Raw genomic sequence first — 19334 nt, 5'->3', positions numbered from 1 at the left:
GTCAGTATCAAAATACTAACATGCAAAGATATTCACAATGGGAATCCAAATGGGAGGTCCCAAGACGACCGGCCCGTCCTAGGAATTATTCCTATAGACGAAATGATTACACTGAGTTTGTACATAATAATAGATTTGAAAATCTTCGGCACAATAATGAAAAAGACCAGTATTTTTTAGAGCCAAGATGGCGACGCACCCTCCTCCAACAGGGAATAGAAAGGCCTCTAGATATACAGAGGTCTCCGGGAGGGGTAAAAAGAAGACTAGGGGAAAAAGGGAAAAACGAACTGCCGGGAAGGGAATCAAAAATAAGGAGCCTACATTAGATAATCCTGATAATCCTGATATGGGAATTTTCAACTTATCAAAAGTTAATTTAAGTGCAGTTGAGAAAAATGTTTTAAAAAAGGGTTTGTCTTATGCACCTACATCAGGCTTAAATAAAGTTGAAACGTATATCGACTTGAATCTATATGTGAGAAATCTAACTTTAAAACGGCATTTTCTTAAAAAAAGTGACGCTGTAGTTAAGAATTGGGACGAGAATGAACAACATTCCCGTTTAAAATTAAAATCAACTTTCTATCCCCTTGAGTCAAGGGGCCCGTATATTGAATTATTCAGTAAAATTATGAAAAAGGATATAGAAGCCTTAGAAGTTAAAAAGAAAAATACCAATTTAACCAAGACAGAATGGGCGGCCCTTAAGAAATTGTCATCCAACACTGGTGTGGTGATAAAGAATGCTGACAAGGGGGGTGGGATAGTTCTTATGGATAGGGAATATTATATAGAGGAGGCATACAGGCTCCTCCATGATAATAAATCATACGTAAAACTAAAAGATGACCCCTCAAAAGAGTTTGAAAAAACTCTAGAGGTCATATTAAAAGAAGGGTTACTTTCTAAATGTATTACACTATCTGAATACAATTATCTTTTGAATAAACACTCTCTGGTAGCTACATTCTATCATCTTCCTAAAATCCATAAGAGTCTATCCCACCCCCCAGGCAGACCAATTATCAGTGGGATTGGTTCATTAACGTCTCGCATTTCTGAATATGTGGATACCTGTATCAAACATTATGTCCCAGAATTAGAGTCCTATATACAGGACTCTACTGCTGTGCTTCAATTTATTAACAATTTACAGTGGCATGAGTCGTATAGTTGGTGTTCTATAGATGTACAATCTCTGTATACATCAATCCCACATGATAGAGGTATTGAAGCTGTGGATAAAAAACTGAGGGAGGACCCACTGGTCAGCAATGAAAAACGTTCCTTCATTTGTTCATGTCTAGGATTTGTACTAAAGTATAATTATTTCACATTCCTAGATGATTGGTACAAACAAGTGTGTGGTTCAGCCATGGGCAGTATTTGTGCCCCGAGTGTGGCCAACATCTATATGGGTCAATGGGAACTAGAAACTATTATTGATGACTTGAAGGAAAACATCATAATGTACAAAAGGTACATAGATGATGTACTTATTGTATGGAAGGGTACTGAAAGAGATTGGGAAAAGTTTCTGGTAAGAATAAATGTGAACACGTACAATCTTAAGTTCACAGGAACTTTTAGTCGCAATAGGCTTGAGTTTCTAGATCTGGTTTTGTCCACTGAAAATTTTTGCACTACAGGGAAGATAGAAACTTACACACATTTTAAAAGTGTAGATAGTAATAGTTACTTGCAGTTTGACAGTTGTCACCTCCCACAGTGGAAGGAAAATATCCCCTATTCGCAATATACAAGGCTTAGGCGAAATTGTACTGACCTAGTAAAATTTGACGAACAGTCAGATACATATACAGAAAGATTTAAAGCAAGAGGTTATCCCTTAAAATTATTGGACTCAGCACGTGAAAAGGCAAAAGCAAAAGATCGTGAATCCTTATTGACATATAAAAATAAGATCACTAATGAGAAGAAAAAAATATTTTGCCCAATGGTCACTCAGTTCAGTACAGGTTTTAGGGATCTAGAGAGAATAGCCAAGAAGAACTGGCATGTGTTACAAATGGACCCCATTTTAGGTCCAGAACTAGCAAAAAAACCAGATATTATATACAAGAAGGCAAAAACGCTTAAATCAATGTTATCTAAAAGTACGTTACCTATAGCTGTAACTGAGAAGAGTAATTACAAGTTTCTGGGGACGACAAAAGGTTTTTTTAGTTGTGGTAGTTGCAAAGTGTGCAGTTTAGCAGAAAAGAAAAAAACGTTTCAAGGTAATTACAGGAGAAAGGAGCCTTTAATTATTAGATCCTTTATGAATTGCAACTCGTCATTTTGTATTTACCTGTTGACTTGCCCCTGTGGGCTAAGATATGTGGGGAAAACGAAAAGGGTCCTTAAGATCAGGATTCTGGAGCATTGTAGGAATATTAAAAACAGAGTGTTAAATCACAGTATTCCACGCCACTTTGCTGAATTCCATAATGCCGACTCCAGTGTACTAAAGTTTATGGGGATAGAACATGTGGCTTGTAGTAAGAAAGGAGGGAATAGGGAAGAACAATTATTAAGGAGAGAAACCTTTTGGATCTTGTCCCTGGATACGTTAATACCCAGGGGGTTGAACGAAAATTACGAAATCACCCCCTTTATTAGAAAACGGTAATTTAGTGTATGTTAATGTACTAGATCTCTTGAATTACTAACCCTGGAGTGCTAGAGCGCTATCCTCTTTTAGTATTAATCTAAATGAATTGAGTAAGGAATTAATTTATTAATGGAAATAGAGTCTTTATCAATATTGCTTCTATTACCTCTCTGTGTACTTTTAATGAATTCTCTTTGTATGTGTAGGTACTTTGTGTTTGAAGTATATATGTCGGAAACTAGTAAATCTATTAGAGTATGATTAAAATAAGTTGTTGTACAACATTGATAAAATTACTTTCTCCTGTGTTTAGATTTAGATGTATCATCTCGGGTAGAACAAGATATCCTGAGAAAAAAGTTTGTTTATATATATATATATTTTTTTTTTAAAACATCTGTTGAACAATATGAAAATAAGATAGAAATAATTGATGGATACGTTCAAACAGGACGAGGGAATATTTACTAATGGACCCGATGTGTGTGTGTTATTTATATGATCATTTTTAATGATAATGTGATATGCGTACCGATGACGTGTTGTATATATATGGGTGTTTGTATTTTTATACGTATTTTCATATGTATTTTTAGATGTATTGTGAATATGCATTCTTATATGTGGAAACCCGAGATAAATACTTGTGTTTATTTAGACTGTTAGATTTTATATAAAGATGTAATTATGGCAAGCTGTGATAGTCAGCGGCTCTGTGAAATGTAGTATGATGACGCTGCATGGGAGCGGCTTCGTTCCCTTATAAAAACCCCTTTTGACAACTGACAGACCAGCCTCCTGACGAAGTGGTATACGAAACGCGTTGGAGCGTGGTCTGTCTGACGTCTTCTCTCCACAAGTGTACTGGTTGATCTGGTCGATTGCACGGCACGGTGGCTGGACGGATCCTGACGTGTTCACGGCTGGATTCGGTGCTTTGTCCCGGACTGCGGTGGGCGATCATTGAGACAGCCTTGTGGAAACCTTCATATCATGTGGTAATCAGCCCACAGAGTGGGTAATCAGGGTACGAGTCTTTGAATTACCTGTCCTGGATTGTACACAGTGTTGTTTTATCCATTAAAATACTTACCTGCACTATGAGCGCACCTTCTCCTCATTTTTATCTTTAGAAAACTTATCTCCTGGAGTTCGGAGTGAATATAGGAGCAAAGTGCTGCGGTAATTAAACTTACCTGTGCGTGAAGCCCGGATTGCTGGTCTGTGGACTACCTCACATAGAGTCACCAGCGCACCTGTATATGCTTTTTTCCATATATATATATATATATATATATATATATATATATTATTATTATTATTATTATCCTTTATTTATATGGCGCCACAAGGGTTCCACAGCGCCCAATTACAGAGTACATGAATAATCAAACAGGAAAACAGCAACTTACAGTTGATGACAGTATAGGACAAGTACAGGGTAAATAAACATAGTTACATCAGCAGATGACACTGGAATAAGTATAGAAAAGAAAAACACACTCTGTAATACAGCAGACATAACAATCAGTCTTCTGTAGTAATAGACGTTACAAAATATACATTTCCAAAATACACCCACAATATGATGCGACATACAGTAGACACAACTGAAGAAAGGTTCAGAGATCAATCCACAATCAGACAATCAAAAGCAACTAGTGCTGGTGCTAGTGCTGGTGAACATCATAATCAGGGAATGTATTTCTACTTGCCTTCAAGCACCTGCAAATGTTATGGCTACTGATAGGAACATCTAAATCATTGTGTGGCCCTGCCTCAGTGCTAATCATGCACTTACTGTACTCGGTCTTTGGCTGCCCCTTTACTCCTCATTTTGTTTCTCCAAGTTTAGAGAGATATAAATGTCATATGAAACTTAATCTGGATATGAATATACTGTAGCAGCAGGGCTGCCATCAGAAGTTGTGAGGCCCAATACAGATGAAGCTGGCTTTGCTGCCAGCCTCCTACCCAGTGGACACAGAGGAATATCATGGACAGCTGTCAGTCAGAGCAAGTACACACTATGATGCCCCCACAGTACTGATATGTGCCTCATAGTAGGGTTATAGAAAACCCTTTAAAGGGAGATAAAGTTTAAATGATCTTAAAAAGAAAAAAATTGCACGTATCATCATTTTTATGTTCTTGTCACAATTAACATAGTCTTGCCACTGCTGATCAGAGACACTAGGGATAGGGATGGGGAAAAGGCACATTTGGGAGTGGGGTGATGGCAGGGTCAGAGAAGGGGAGGTGGTCAGATAAACACATGTGGAGGTCTGGGGCAAAGGCACACTTTGGGAGTGATGGGGAAGAGGCTCACTTGGGGAAGGCTGGGGCCATAGGCTCATCAGGGAGGTCAGAGGCACACTTGGGGAGGGAGGCAGAGCCACACTTGAGATAATAGATGGTCACTAGGAGAGGGTAAACTGGTGCATGCAACTCCCTGTCTCCCATATAAGCATTTTCTGCCCTGAGTGTCAGCCAAGGGGACAACAGAGCTGCTGATTCCAGCAGCCAACTACTTCTTAGTAATAGGCAGACTACTCACAGGTAGAATCATCTGTGTGGTGCAGACCTCTCTCTTAGCCTAGGCCTGGTACATTAGAACCAGCTGTACCACCATGATGGTGGCCCTTCATAAGAGAAAACATTTTGTGTGGCCAAGGGACAGATTAGTTGCCACATGGGCTAGGGGCTAAAAATGTTTAAGGGCCTATACTGAAAAGGGGAGGAGCTATGACCAGTGCTGTATTGGTGTGGTCAGTAATAAATGAGAATGTACACCCCTACTCTATCACTGTCTCCATAAGTACTTAAGCATGGAGAAATTGCATAATTTTGCAAGAAACCCTGAAATACACTTTTCAAACTTATGATTTAGGACTGATTGTGTGCCATCTAAGCAGCTGGTCATCTTCATTCTGCCACGATGATTGGGCTAACTTTTGTGTGCAGGCCTGCAGCTGTAACTCTACCGCCCCATTGTTAATCTGTCCCTGGTGTGGGCATTCGCAGTACAAATCTGCTTATTTATACTAAGTCTACACCCAACTCAACATGAGCCCTATCATATTGTTTTCATGTTGCTAGCAGCAAGCATGTATGTAATAATATCATAAGACAGACAGACAGACAGACAGACAGACAGACAGACAGACAGATAGATAGATAGATAGATAGATAGATAGATAGATAGATAGATAGATAGATAGATAGATAGATTTTAATTAATTATGCTACCATGTAGGATATGTACAAAGCCGACAAAGGCAAGGGCACTTCAGAGAAACCAGGAGCTTCATACCGTAGATTCGGCAGATTAACATGCAATCTCATACAGTAGGTATTGGAAATGCTCAGCACATAATTAATATATTTATAGCCATAGATGCCATCATTTAAAAATGCTCTCTGTGACCTATGTATACCAAAGTTTAAAACTATATATTAAACTTCATAGCAAACCACTAAATAAATCTGCCAATTTTACTTATTTAACCTTCAAAATACACAGTAGATTTAAGTGATCTGCATCACTGGCTTAAAAGCATTAGTAGTAGTAGTAAATGACAGTTTATGACAAATCACATAGTAATTCAAATCTCTGATGCTCTTATAAGTGTACATACCATATATTTTTGCATAGGCATATTCATCTGACCATGCCTGTGGATTTGTTATTATGCATAACAGCACATTTAAGTCATCTCTAGTGTCCAGACTATACTTCAGAGACAATATTGTGCCTCTTGAAGGGCATAGCTCACAGCAGTCAAATGAGAAAGTAATAGGCTGAGTGTGGCCTCATTAGAAATTAATTTGCAATTCATGATTGCCACATAAAACATGCAAATTCACTATAGATTTGCAGGAAGCAAAATCAATGACAAAATGTGGAGTTACAAGCCAAAGGAATATTGCAAACCTAGACTGCATCCAAATATTTGTTGTGAAAGAAAATTAAGTTCAGCGATTTAACCTATCAATATACAAAGGAATAATAACATAAATTTGAAAAAAGAATTCCCCTTACACTCAGATTTCAGGTAGCAAACAAGAACCATTCAAAACCTGTTGTTAAAAAATAAAATAAAATCAGAATCCAACAAAAACTTTAAATATGCGTAATACACAGTAACTCTTATCAATGAGGGTACAAACATTGATCTTATATACAAATGTTATATTTTTTTAAACCAGTCCTTCCCCTGCAAACCCAGACACAAGAAAGCAGCTGCAGGAATCTCTTCTCTGTGTCCCAAAGCAATGATAATGATAAAGCTAAATATTTATCTTATATAAAACCCTTTATGAGGTCTAAGAACACTGTACGCTATTTACGTATGGAGTACCGTAAGGGTACGCTCGTTGCGTAACAATCGCTTAGCCGTGGTCGAGACGCTCAAGCGTCACGTTCGCTCACGGCAAAGAGATCACAGGCAGGCACGCTATTGGCTGCCGACTAACGTAATGGTTCACTATAGCGTAACGGACGCTGTATCGGGAGCGGGCTGCTCGAGCGATACAGACGCTCACGAGAATACGCTGTTGGTATCGGGCACACTTATAGGTGAGCGACTACCGTAATGCTACGCTATCAGCGTAGCGGACGCTCGAGACCACGAGGAGATCACGAGCGGCGCAGACGCTCACAATGTTAAACCTTTATATCTAAACCATAAACAATGTAATATGCTGTAAAACCTTAGTGTAGAGATAGGGTGTAGATGCAACACAGTGTAACCTTATTAACTTAAAAGCTGTTTGAGCGTCACCGACGCTCTGAGAATACTTAGCACTATAAGAAATACACAGATACCGTGCTTAGGGTCCAACGCCTAATATATATATTATGAATGTTATACTTGCAAAAGAATTAATACAATACAAGTCATACACTACAATATAACATAGACTACCTAACCAGATAACTACACATGAAATACAATACAATACTATTACGTTTAAGAGAATACGAGAGAAAGAGGAGAAGAGAGAGAGAGAGAGAGAGAGAGAGAGAGAGATATGGCCCACAACAACAAGAAAGACAATATGATTGCGGAGAAAACTTACGCACAAAGGAAACGATCGCATGCGCCTCTGGACATCCAGCTCCCGATTTTCAGCAATGATAACCGTTGAAGAGTGAGAGCTGGATGTGATCGGCTTGTCTATTTATGCCCCACACACAATACAATTCAATGGTCCCTACAATCTCATTGTTCATTGGACACAGGAATTCCTCCTCGCATTATAACAAAAGGTCATAGGTTGATTCATATAGGTGGGCTGTGACGATTTCCAACTGCTCAGGTGGGTGGGAAACTAGGTTTCCCGCCGCATGGATAAGTAAGTGCAAATAATAGTAAATGGACATAAACTTCTTATGTCCATAATTATTCGCACGAGCGATTAATCCGCTTCAAACCAACACCGGAATATTGCTAATTAAATACTCTTCCGATGGATACTAAACACCACTGTATTACTCCTGTCTGACCCTTCGTATCAAACAAAGGGGGATTTCTCTGTTCATGAACATTCTACATTAACCAAACTTTCAGAATCTATCAAAGGGACCATGATCTACAAAATACATTATATAGTGAAAATATGTAACGATTGAGTCGCACGCTACGAACACATGAACTCTACCGTAAATGCACATACCGCGCGCCCGCAACAGCGAGTATGCGCACGCACGGGAGAGCGCACGCATGCGCAGCGCAGACCTGTATGAGGTGCAAATATGGCAGTGTGCATCGTGATATTTTTCTGACTTTGACAGTCCATCCTTTGGCAGTCAACAATAACTGCCACTTCCTAAAACATTTCAAAAAGAGAAAAATATATGTCAGGGGTTAATACATTTACATGGTTGGGTAGGGGAGGAGAGGAGAAGGTAGGAAAAGGGTATGACCTAGTGAGATAGCAGAAGCATGTGTGTATGAATCCGTGCTTGGGGGTCATGTATCATCGTGCCGTACGTGTTTTAAATCAAGCTTCGAGGTATTGCGAAGTATACATTTGAATTCCTTCTTATCCCGTGGTACGGGTCTGTGGATGGGCTGTCAAACTTTACCGAGCTCTTTTCGGATTTTGGTTGCAACAAAATGGGGAGCACATTTTAGTTGATGATACATGAATGGGGGAATATGTGATTGCTGATATCTGTGCCTGTATTCCCTATACTATGTGTGTAATTACCTGAAGGTTGTAGAGATGAAGAAAAGACATAATTACGGTAAATGCAGTGGTATTCTATGTTAGGTAAATGAACATTTGTCGGTTGAAGTCTTGTTCGGTGTCTGTTGAATGCAGTCTTCTTTGTGCTTTTGCCCATAAGGTGCGAGCAAAAGCTTTGTCAATGTCCATAGATTTACAAAAGTGTTGGGCTAGCGTAATTTTAAAATTTCTAGGGAAACTGGGGATCTATGGCATAGTTCATCAAAAATCTGTGTATCAGGTTGTCAAAACTTCTTCTTTAATCCATCTGTTGTCTGTATATCGGCTCATCAAATTCCTCGTCCAAGTGGGTCTTTTTACCTTGGAGAAAACGGAAAAACAGGTGAAAGAAACGGACCGTAGAAATCACATTTTCATCACATCATTGTTTCTACATTTGGGTCATAAATCAAATCCATTGGTATTACAATTTCCTCACTCCTTAAACTCATCACCCTGGTACTTCGTTTGCACTTCGTTAAAGCCTGACCGCATCTAAATATCAAGCCAATCGTTATGATAACACCTAAGATACATAGGAGAAACTTCCCTACATCCATTATGACTCCTTGAGCCCATTCTCCTAAACCGGAGCACCAATTTCGCGGGTTCAACCATGACACCCAACTGGTCAGCTCATTACTCACAGCAGCAAGGGTGAGATTGTGTCTCCTGCGAAATTCCCACTTCAATTGGAGAATATCGTCCATCTTTTGGTCTATGACCTCGACCGGGTCCTCGGTACTATTCGTTATATATGTGCAGCATTTCACGCCGTACTGCGTTGCCAGTGTGACACAATATCCGCCTGTTACTGCCGTGAGATAATTGAGAATCATTCTATGCTGAACCAGTTCTGTTTTATAAGCTTGAAGTTCTCTTCCAGTATACCTAAACGTGTCATCATACATTTCTGTGATGTTGTCTAACAAATTTGCGAGCGCAGATATGTATTTATAATTCAACACTCCTCTGGCGGTGCGAGTGAAATCTAACGCGATTAGAACCTGAATCCCGGTGGATTCATGAATCATGTCAGAGGCCGGATGCTCTGTTCTTTCTATCAGGTGCCGTTTAACTACGTGCTCGTAATGGGTGTGAGTATAAGGAGCTTGGGCAACACGGTGTATATCTTTCATTTTGGCATGTGATACAGTCATTACTTCAGGCAGTACTTTTCCAATATAACACAATCCTTCAGAGTTTGGGGCAAGCCACTTATACGCCTTCCTCCCGCATATGAAATATGCATCATCGGGGAGAACATATGGGACGGAGTAGGACATAACCATATTACACATCTTCCATGTGAAATCTCCTAACCCTAATTCTCCCATCTGTCTAGTACACGTATCAGCTTGTACGATATGTGCACAGTATCCTGGTGATACCTCTCCAACTCTCGTAATCCTATTTCCTAGGGTATACCTATATCGGAAAGATTTTCCTATACTGGCTATGTGGCGTATAAGCTCTGTATCTGTCGGCATTCTATCTGCTCTATATGAAAAGGTCATGGTTTGGTTACTCCATGACACCTCCCAATTTCCCGGCTTTCGGGGATTGGAAATGTTAAAACATATGAGGGATCTATCCACATGATATTGGTGGAGCTTCAAACTAGGAGGACTGGAGATATTAAACCTCCTGTCCACCGGCCTCCCACCACTTAGCTCAAGTACCTCCCCTATCGTTAAAGGAAATGGTACTAGTCCTGATTTGCTATGACCTTGAGGTACTTGAGAGCATACCCAACAATCTGTTTGATTTAACACACTACCCACTAAAGAGTGATAGTCACTCAAGGGATGCCGGTCCATGTGGATATTAAAACTGGATTGGCATTTCTTAATGCACCCATCCTCGACTAAGTTGTCACAGAGCCTACAGATACAGTTTTCTTCAGCTAACAATCCTTCACAATTCCTTCTATGGTCAATGCTATCGGATCGTTTTCTGATACTCGCCTTTGCTTGTTGATTATGTTGTTCTCGGAAAACTACGCCTCCATCTCTGTCATCAGAACCCATTCCAGAACCTCTCTCGACCTCCATGGTACTCTCGCCGGAACAGACTGCTCTGGTCAACATCATGGTCAACAGGAAAATCCGGATCACAGTCTCTTGAGGCAAGTCCATCTTAGGAGGAAACGAAGAAGAATGAGAAGGGGGAAAAAATAATTTGAGGGAGAGGGGATGGGAAGTGGAGAAAAACAATAAAAGGGAAACGGGGGATCGACGACTGCTTTTGATCTTGTGATTCTCGATGCTCAGGTGCCGCCTCAGTCCTCCTGGAACAGACACTCCAGTGATACAACGTCCTCTACCGTCTGTTCCTTATCATGGGACCTCTCTGGATCAGCAACCTTCTTACAATGGGACGAATGAACCCAAGTCTCTCTCTCGGCAACTTTCAATGCTGTAGTGCTAGTCAATAAGACTTGGTATGGTCCTTCCCATCTGTCAATAAGGCAACCTGAGCATATAAAATTCCGTATCATTACATAATCCCCAGGTTCAATGTCATGACAATTACTATCTGGTAAATCAGGAATCACTAACTTCAAATTATCATTTTGATTCCTTAGCTGTTTACTCATGTTAATCAAGTACTTTACAGTCACTTCATTGTTACACTTCAAATCATCCTGAGGGTTAATCATAACATGCGGTTGTCGACCAAACAAGATTTCAAAGGGAGACAGATTAAGAGGGGACCTGGGAGTGGTTCTGATGCTGTATAGTACAATGGGTAAAGCTTCTGGCCATGTCAATCCTGTCTCTGCCATAACTTTGCTCAGTTTATTTTTAATGGTGCTGTTCACTCTTTCCACCTTCGCACTCGCCTGTGGACGGTATGGAGTGTGCAGCTTGCTATCAATTCCCATCAACTTACACATTCCTTGAAAGACATCACCTGTAAAATGGGTACCCCTATCACTTTCAATTATTCTAGGGATACCATATCTACATACAAATTCCTGCACAATTTTCTTAGCAGTAAACATAGCGGTATTTGTGGCCGCAGGAAATGCTTCGACCCAATTTGAAAAAACATCTATACAAACAAGTACATATTTCAAATTTCGACAAGGGGGTAATTGAATGAAGTCAATCTGTATTACCTGGAAAGGGCCGCCTGCAGGTGGGATATGAGATGGTTCTGTTGGTATTGCCTTTCCGATGTTCTTTCTCAAACAGGTAAGGCATGACATTGCTCTCTTACTTGCATGAGATGAAAATCCTGGGGCGCACCAATATGCTCTTACCAACTTGCACATTCCCTCCTTGCCCAGATGAGTCAGCCCGTGTGCTGCCTCAGCTAAACATGGAAGATATGCTCTGGGGGCCACCGGTTTACCTTGTCCATCCGTCCAGAGTCCTGAGGACTCCTGGCCATATCCCTTTGCCTTCCAGACTGCCTTTTCCTGTGTGGAACACAAATTTTGCATCTCACACAACTTCTGTGTGTTGATGGTATTAAATACCATCAGTTGTGTGGTGTCTGTCTGTCTGGGTGTACCAGCTGCTAACTTAGCAGCTTCATCTGCTCGGCTGTTACCAAGTGATACTGGGTCCTGGCTATATGTGTGTGCTTTACACTTGATAACAGCCACTCTGTCGGGTTCCTGTATCGCTGTTAGAAGCCTTTTGATGTGAGCTGCATGTGCTACGGGTGTGCCAGCTGCCGTCATGAAATTTCTGAGGCGCCATAGGGCTCCGAAATCATGGACTACCCCGAATGCGTATCTAGAGTCGGTGTAGATATTGGCTGATTTGCCCTTAGCCAATTCACATGCTCTGGTTAGGGCGACCAGTTCAGCAACCTGGGCTGAGTGAGGTGGGCCTAGCGGTTCCGCTTCTATGGTGCCTTGGTCATCTACGACTGCGTATCCAGTACACAAGTCTCCCGAGTCTGACTGTCTGTGACAACTACCGTCCGTGTAGAAAGTTAGATCTACATCTTCCAGTGGGTTGTCACTGATGTCAGGCCTTGCGGTAAAATTTTGGGTCAAATATTCCATACAATCATGTGTGTCTTCCTTTGTGTTAAATTCTCCTTCCCCACCACTCTCATCCTCCACCCTTTGTGCCTGTCCAGGCACACCTGGGAGATATGTTGCAGGATTTAATGCACTGCATCTCCTTATGGTGATGTTTACGGGGGCCATTAGTGCCAATTCCCATCTTGTAAACCGCGCTGATGAGACGTGCCTGGTTTGGGCAGAATTTAGCAAGGCTGACACTGCATGAGGTGTATGAATTGTGAGGTTGTGGCCTAGCACTACATCTTCGCTTTTCGTTACTAGCAATGCTATCGCAGCAACGCTTCGCAAGCATGTGGGGAGGGATCGCGCTACCGTGTCTAGCTGAGCGCTGTAGTATGCTACCGGCCTGCTGGCATCACCGTGCTTTTGGGTTAAGACGCCTGCCGCGCAACCCGCACTTTCTGTTCCGTACAGCTCAAAGGGTTTCCCATAGTCTGGCATACCTAATGCTGGTGCCTGCGTTAGGCACTGTTTAAGTCTCTCAAATGCCATCTCGGACTCGTCTGTATGCGAAATCCGATCAGGTTTGTTTGAGGAAACCATCTCCTGCAAAGGTAACGCTAGAATGGAAAACCCTGGGATCCAGTTACGGCAATACCCACACATTCCTAAAAATGTTCTGATCTGTTGCTGGGTTTTTGGCAGAGTCATGTCTCTAATTGCTTGAATTCTATCAGCGGTCAGGTGTCTCAGTCCTTGTGTTAGACAGTGTCCCAAATATTTTACCTTAGTTTGGCATAATTGCAACTTGTCTTTGGAAACCTTGTGTCCTGTGTCTGAAAGATGAAACAGGAGCTGTTTCGTATCCTTCAGGGATGCTTCCAATGAATCAGAACACAGTAGTAGATCATCCACGTACTGTATTAATACTGATCCACTCTCTGGTTGTAAAGACTGTAAACAATCATGCAAAGCCTGGGAAAAGATACTTGGACTGTCTATGAAACCTTGTGGTAATCGAGTCCATGTGTATTGGACTCCTCTGTATGTGAATGCAAACAAATATTGGCTGTCAGGGTGCAGAGGTACCGAAAAGAAAGCGGAGCAGAGGTCAATAACAGTGAAAAATTTCGCAGTGGGAGGGATTTGCATAAGGATGACAGCTGGATTTGGCACTACGGGGAACTGACTCTCAACTATTTTGTTAATCCCCCTTAGATCCTGCACTAGCCGGTAACCCCTCCCCCCACTCTTTTTAACAGGGAAGATGGGACTATTGGCAGTGCTGGACGTTCTTACCAGAATGCCCTGTTGTAGCAAGCGCTCTATTACGGGGTACACTCCTAACTCCACCTCTGGCTTCAGATGGTACTGTGGGATTTTTGGAGCTATCCTACCATCTTTTACTTGTACAATTACCGGAGCTACGTTTGCCATTAATCCAGTGTCCTGTCCATCTTTAGTCCAAAGTGACTCTGGTATCTGGGATGTCATTTCCTCTACTTGGGATGGAGTCCTATTTGTCATAATGGTATGTGACATTAATTTTGACGGGGAGTCTAACATGTCTCGCACTTCCTGAGCGTGATTCTCGGGTATGTCCAAGAATACACCTTCAGGAGTACAATAAATGACGCACCCCATTTTGCACAATAAGTCTCTTCCCAGGAGATTAGTCGGTGCCGATGCAGCCAGCAAAAAGGAATGCTTGGTATGTAACGGCCCTACTGTAATCTCGGCTGGTTTGCTAACAGGGTAGTGCTGGACTACTCCTGTTACTCCTATGGCTGGAATAGTCTTACCAGTGGTTCTCATGCCCACTGTCGAATTTATCACTGATTTGGCCGCCCCTGTGTCTACAAGAAAGTTTAATGATTTACCAGCTACATTGATTGCAATTTCTGGTTCACTCCCAAGACTTGCAATCAATTTTACTGGCTGCAGATTACAGGTATGGCCACACCCCTATTGGGTATGGTGACCTCCCTGAATCCCGCTGGCAGAAACTACTTGTGAAGGGGTTAAATGGGAACTGCCAGTGGCTTGCCAGTCTCTGTTTGGGGGGTATCTTTTTGTTTCCCCTGTATGTGGCTCATAACTCCGTCTCTGCGGACCTTGCTCCCAATGTCGTGTGTCGTGTCGTTGTCTAGGGGGTTGGTAGGATCTTTGCGAATTTTTCGCTCTACAGTCTCGTGCTATGTGTCCCTGTTTATGACAAAAATAACATGTTACCACCTTTGACTTACCCACAGGGTTTGGTGATATAAACACAGGCTGTTTTGTGGTCAGGGCCTGTATACTTACTGACATTAACTTATCACCTTGCGACTCCCTGTGTCTGGTGATATTCCGGTCGTGATCAATAGCATCCTCTCTCAAAGTAGCCACCGACAGACCTCGCCAACATGGTTGTGTGGTCTGTACCCTAGTCTTTAATGCCTCTTTTAAACCATCCATTAGCACAGATACTGCTACTTCTTGATGATTTGCATTGGTCCTAATGTCCTCTATGCCAGTGTACTTTGCCATTTCTAATAATGCCCGGTGAAAATATTCTGCAGCTGTTTCTGACTCTTTTTGTTTAATGGAAAAAATTCTATTCCATTTGGCTACAGCTGGGAAATACTCCTTTAACTGTAAATTTATTCTTTTTACGTTATCTTTGTTGTACACATCTGTAAGAGGTACATCCTGATCCAGTCCACAGTCAGCTAAAAATTGAGCTGCGTCGACATTGGAGGGTAAACATGCCCTCAGCAATACCTGCCAATCTTTGTTATTGGGCTCTAAAGTGTTTCCTAGGTCTCTGATGTATTTTTGGCGAGCAACTAAGTCTTTTCTGGGGTCAGGGAATTCAGACACTATGGTCCTTAATTCCATTTGGGAAAATGGGCTGTACATGGCAATGTTCCTAACAGGAGTGACTCCTGAAGTGTCCGTTTTCCCATTTGGCACTACTATTACCTTAACAGGATTAATTATAACAACATCATTCTGTATAGATTCTACAGCCTGTGGTGAAATAGTCTCAGCATAGTGTATGGTGCCGTACTTACCCGTTGATACGACCTCACCTGTCCCTCCGCTAGGGGGCTTTGTTACTAATCTTATGGGTTGGGCCGTGCCTACTGTCGTTTCTGATATGGTGGCTGCTAGAGAGAGCGCCGATATTGTTGCCGATTCGTCTTCCTGATCACACTCCTGGGGAAAGTTCAAAACAGGGTACAACTTGCACGGGTTAATACTTGCATGGGTTAACTTATTAACAATATCCTTAACATTTATACAGTTGCTAAGTGCCTGTTTGTTACCCCCTGATGCGTCATTCTCCGCAACCAATTTCTCTCCTGATATGTATGGTGGCGGCGGGGCCGTGGCTATCAGTTTTCTGATAGGGCCAGATCCCGCCGCCTGAGCCAATCCTCTCTGTATTTCACCCTCCTGTTGCCATAGCTGCAAATAATCATAATGTTGGATTCGTCTCTTTGCTGATTTAATGAGACATATCCTTCTCCTTAAATTCATTAACACTTCTGGGCTGAAGCTACCTACTCTTGGGAATTTCTCCCCGTCATGTACAGTCATTTTCTCCCATTCATCACATAAAATTTCTGTGTGCCTTCCGTATTTTTCACACATTACGTACCTTGCCGACCCGACTGGTCGGTTTACAGAATCAACCCGAACCGAGGTTGATCGCCCCCTTCTTGAACAACTGGCCCCCATAATTTGCAGGTGTTGCTAACCCTTAAAAAACCAAAATATTCAAAGATAGGTTGACGGTGAAGTTTACTGAGCACCTCACTCACTCGCCCACGCCGACCAATATGCCCACACACTGATATAGTGCTGGCGTACTCGACCCAGGGCCCCTATTAACCTGAGTTTACTGGAACATGTGGGTGTGATCCGAAGAGCATTAACCCTTTCCAGTAAAGGTGGGGTTGTTGGATAATTCCTGAGTGACCAGAGAATTTCCCTTTTTGGTTAAAATAAAAAATTACACAAATCACGTTAGAATGTACAAATAGCGTTTATGACCGTGTTTGTACACAAATGGTACTGGTCAGGTTACTAACTAATGCACACAATTACGTGCGGTACAATCGTTCAGTACATAAGCAACTAATCTTATGTACGGAGCGACCAGTGGAATCGACATTCAGCAGCTGCGAATTCCTTCAGCCTGAGCTTTATTTTCCTATATGGGTGTCGCACCAACCCTTCTTTGGTGTTGTGCCTTGTCTCTATAGCGGACTTCCTTGTCTGCTGTACCTGGACCTCCTGGTCTGTTATGCGACCTCCTGGTCTGACCTCCTGGTCTGTTACAGTATGACCTCCTGGTCTGCTACACTCTAATGCTCAAATTTTATATATGTTTAACCAGAGATGCCTCCCTAGCCACCATGTATGTCACTTACACGTATGTACCTTCACGAGAACTCGATGATTTCTGTGGTTCAATCCCCAAAATTGTAAAAACAAACACTCACTCACCACATACACACTTTTGTTTCTATTTCTATTTCTGCGCAGAAATTTTTCTTTAGACCAGATGTGTTGTAAATTTGGAGAAGGATCTGTTAATTTAAATTTCGGATTTAAAATAGATTTGCGCTATTTATCGCCTGATGCGCTATTTATCGCTTGTTGCGTTACTTATCGCCTGTTGCGCTACTTATCGCCTGTTGCGCTACTTATCGCCTGTTGCGTTACTTATCGCCTGTTGCGTTACTTATCGCGCCTGTTGCGCTATTTAAAAATCAACACTATCGTGTGACTTGAGTTACGTGGGCGTACCCAGACGCTCCGTTGCGTAATTTACGCTGCGTGCGTCGGCCTTTGCGTACGCGAGTCTCAGTCCTTTGTTAGAGACACGTGTACACAAAACCAATGTCCACCGTAACACAACTAACACGTTTTATCAATGTAGATGATCCTCGATCGTCTACCGCGCAACACACCAATCTCTCCTTTTACCTTTAGGTAGAGCTGTGTGTGCTTTACACTTTATCCCTTAACGCATTACTTTTACACTTTAACTATGAAATAGCGACAAATCTCTCTTAGCACGTTTTATCAATTATAAAATGGCAAACAGGAGAGTGATATATGAAAATACACGAATGAAAAAGAAATGCAGATATGTGCGTGTGTACGCAAGACAGAAATAAACAGTTTTAAAAGACACTAGCGTGTTGTTCTTACCTCCGGTTCCGGATTCCTTCAGCACCCTTTACTAAGCGAAGCAGACGCTTATCCCGTCAGCACTGCGAAGAATATGATCTCCCGCCCTTTGCTGATGGATAATGTCTGCTGAAATTACCTAGCAGAGATATGTGAAGGACAGGACGAGCCGCCAATTGATAAAGCTAAATATTTATCTTATATAAAACCCTTTATGAGGTCTAAGAACACTGTACGCTATTTACGTATGGAGTACCGTAAGGGTACGCTCGTTGCGTAACAATCGCTTAGCCGTGGTCGAGACGCTCAAGCGTCACGTTCGCTCACGGCAAAGAGATCACAGGCAGGCACGCTATTGGCTGCCGACTAACGTAATGGTTCACTATAGCGTAACGGACGCTGTATCGGGAGCGGGCTGCTCGAGCGATACAGACGCTCACGAGAATACGCTGTTGGTATCGGGCACACTTATAGGTGAGCGACTACCGTAATGCTACGCTATCAGCGTAGCGGACGCTCGAGACCACGAGGAGATCACGAGCGGCGCAGATGCTCACAATGTTAAACCTTTATATCTAAACCATAAACAATGTAATATGCTGTAAAACCTTAGTGTAGAGATAGGGTGTAGATGCAACACAGTGTAACCTTATTAACTTAAAAGCTGTTTGAGCGTCACCGACGCTCTGAGAATACTTAACACTATAAGAAATACACAGATACCGTGCTTAGGGTCCAACGCCTAATATATATATTATGAATGTTATACTTGCAAAAGAATTAATACAATACAAGTCATACACTACAATATAACATAGACTACCTAACCAGATAACTACACATGAAATACAATACAATACTATTACGTTTAAGAGAATACGAGAGAAAGAGGAGAAGAGAGAGAGAGAGAGAGAGTGAGAGAGAGAGAGAGATATGGCCCACAACAACAAGAAAGACCATATGATTGCGGAGAAAACTTACGCACAAAGGAAACGATCGCATGCGCCTCTGGACATCCAGCTCCCGATTTTCAGCAATGATAACCGTTGAAGAGTGAGAGCTGGATGTGATCGGCTTGTCTATTTATGCCCCACACACAATACAATTCAATGGTCCCTACAATCTCATTGTTCATTGGACACAGGAATTCCTCCTCGCATTATAACAAAAGGTCATAGGTTGATTCATACAGGTGGGCTGTGACGATTTCCAACTGCTCAGGTGGGTGGGAAACTAGGTTTCCTGCCGCATGGATAAGTAAGTGCAAATAATAGTAAATGGACATAAACTTCTTATGTCCATAATTAT

Source organism: Pseudophryne corroboree, chromosome 2 (genome assembly GCF_028390025.1).
Source record: "Pseudophryne corroboree isolate aPseCor3 chromosome 2, aPseCor3.hap2, whole genome shotgun sequence".
NCBI classification, from domain to species: Eukaryota; Metazoa; Chordata; class Amphibia; order Anura; family Myobatrachidae; genus Pseudophryne; species Pseudophryne corroboree.
The sequence above is the reverse complement of the archived record's forward strand: the minus strand, read 5'-3'. Positions refer to the sequence as shown.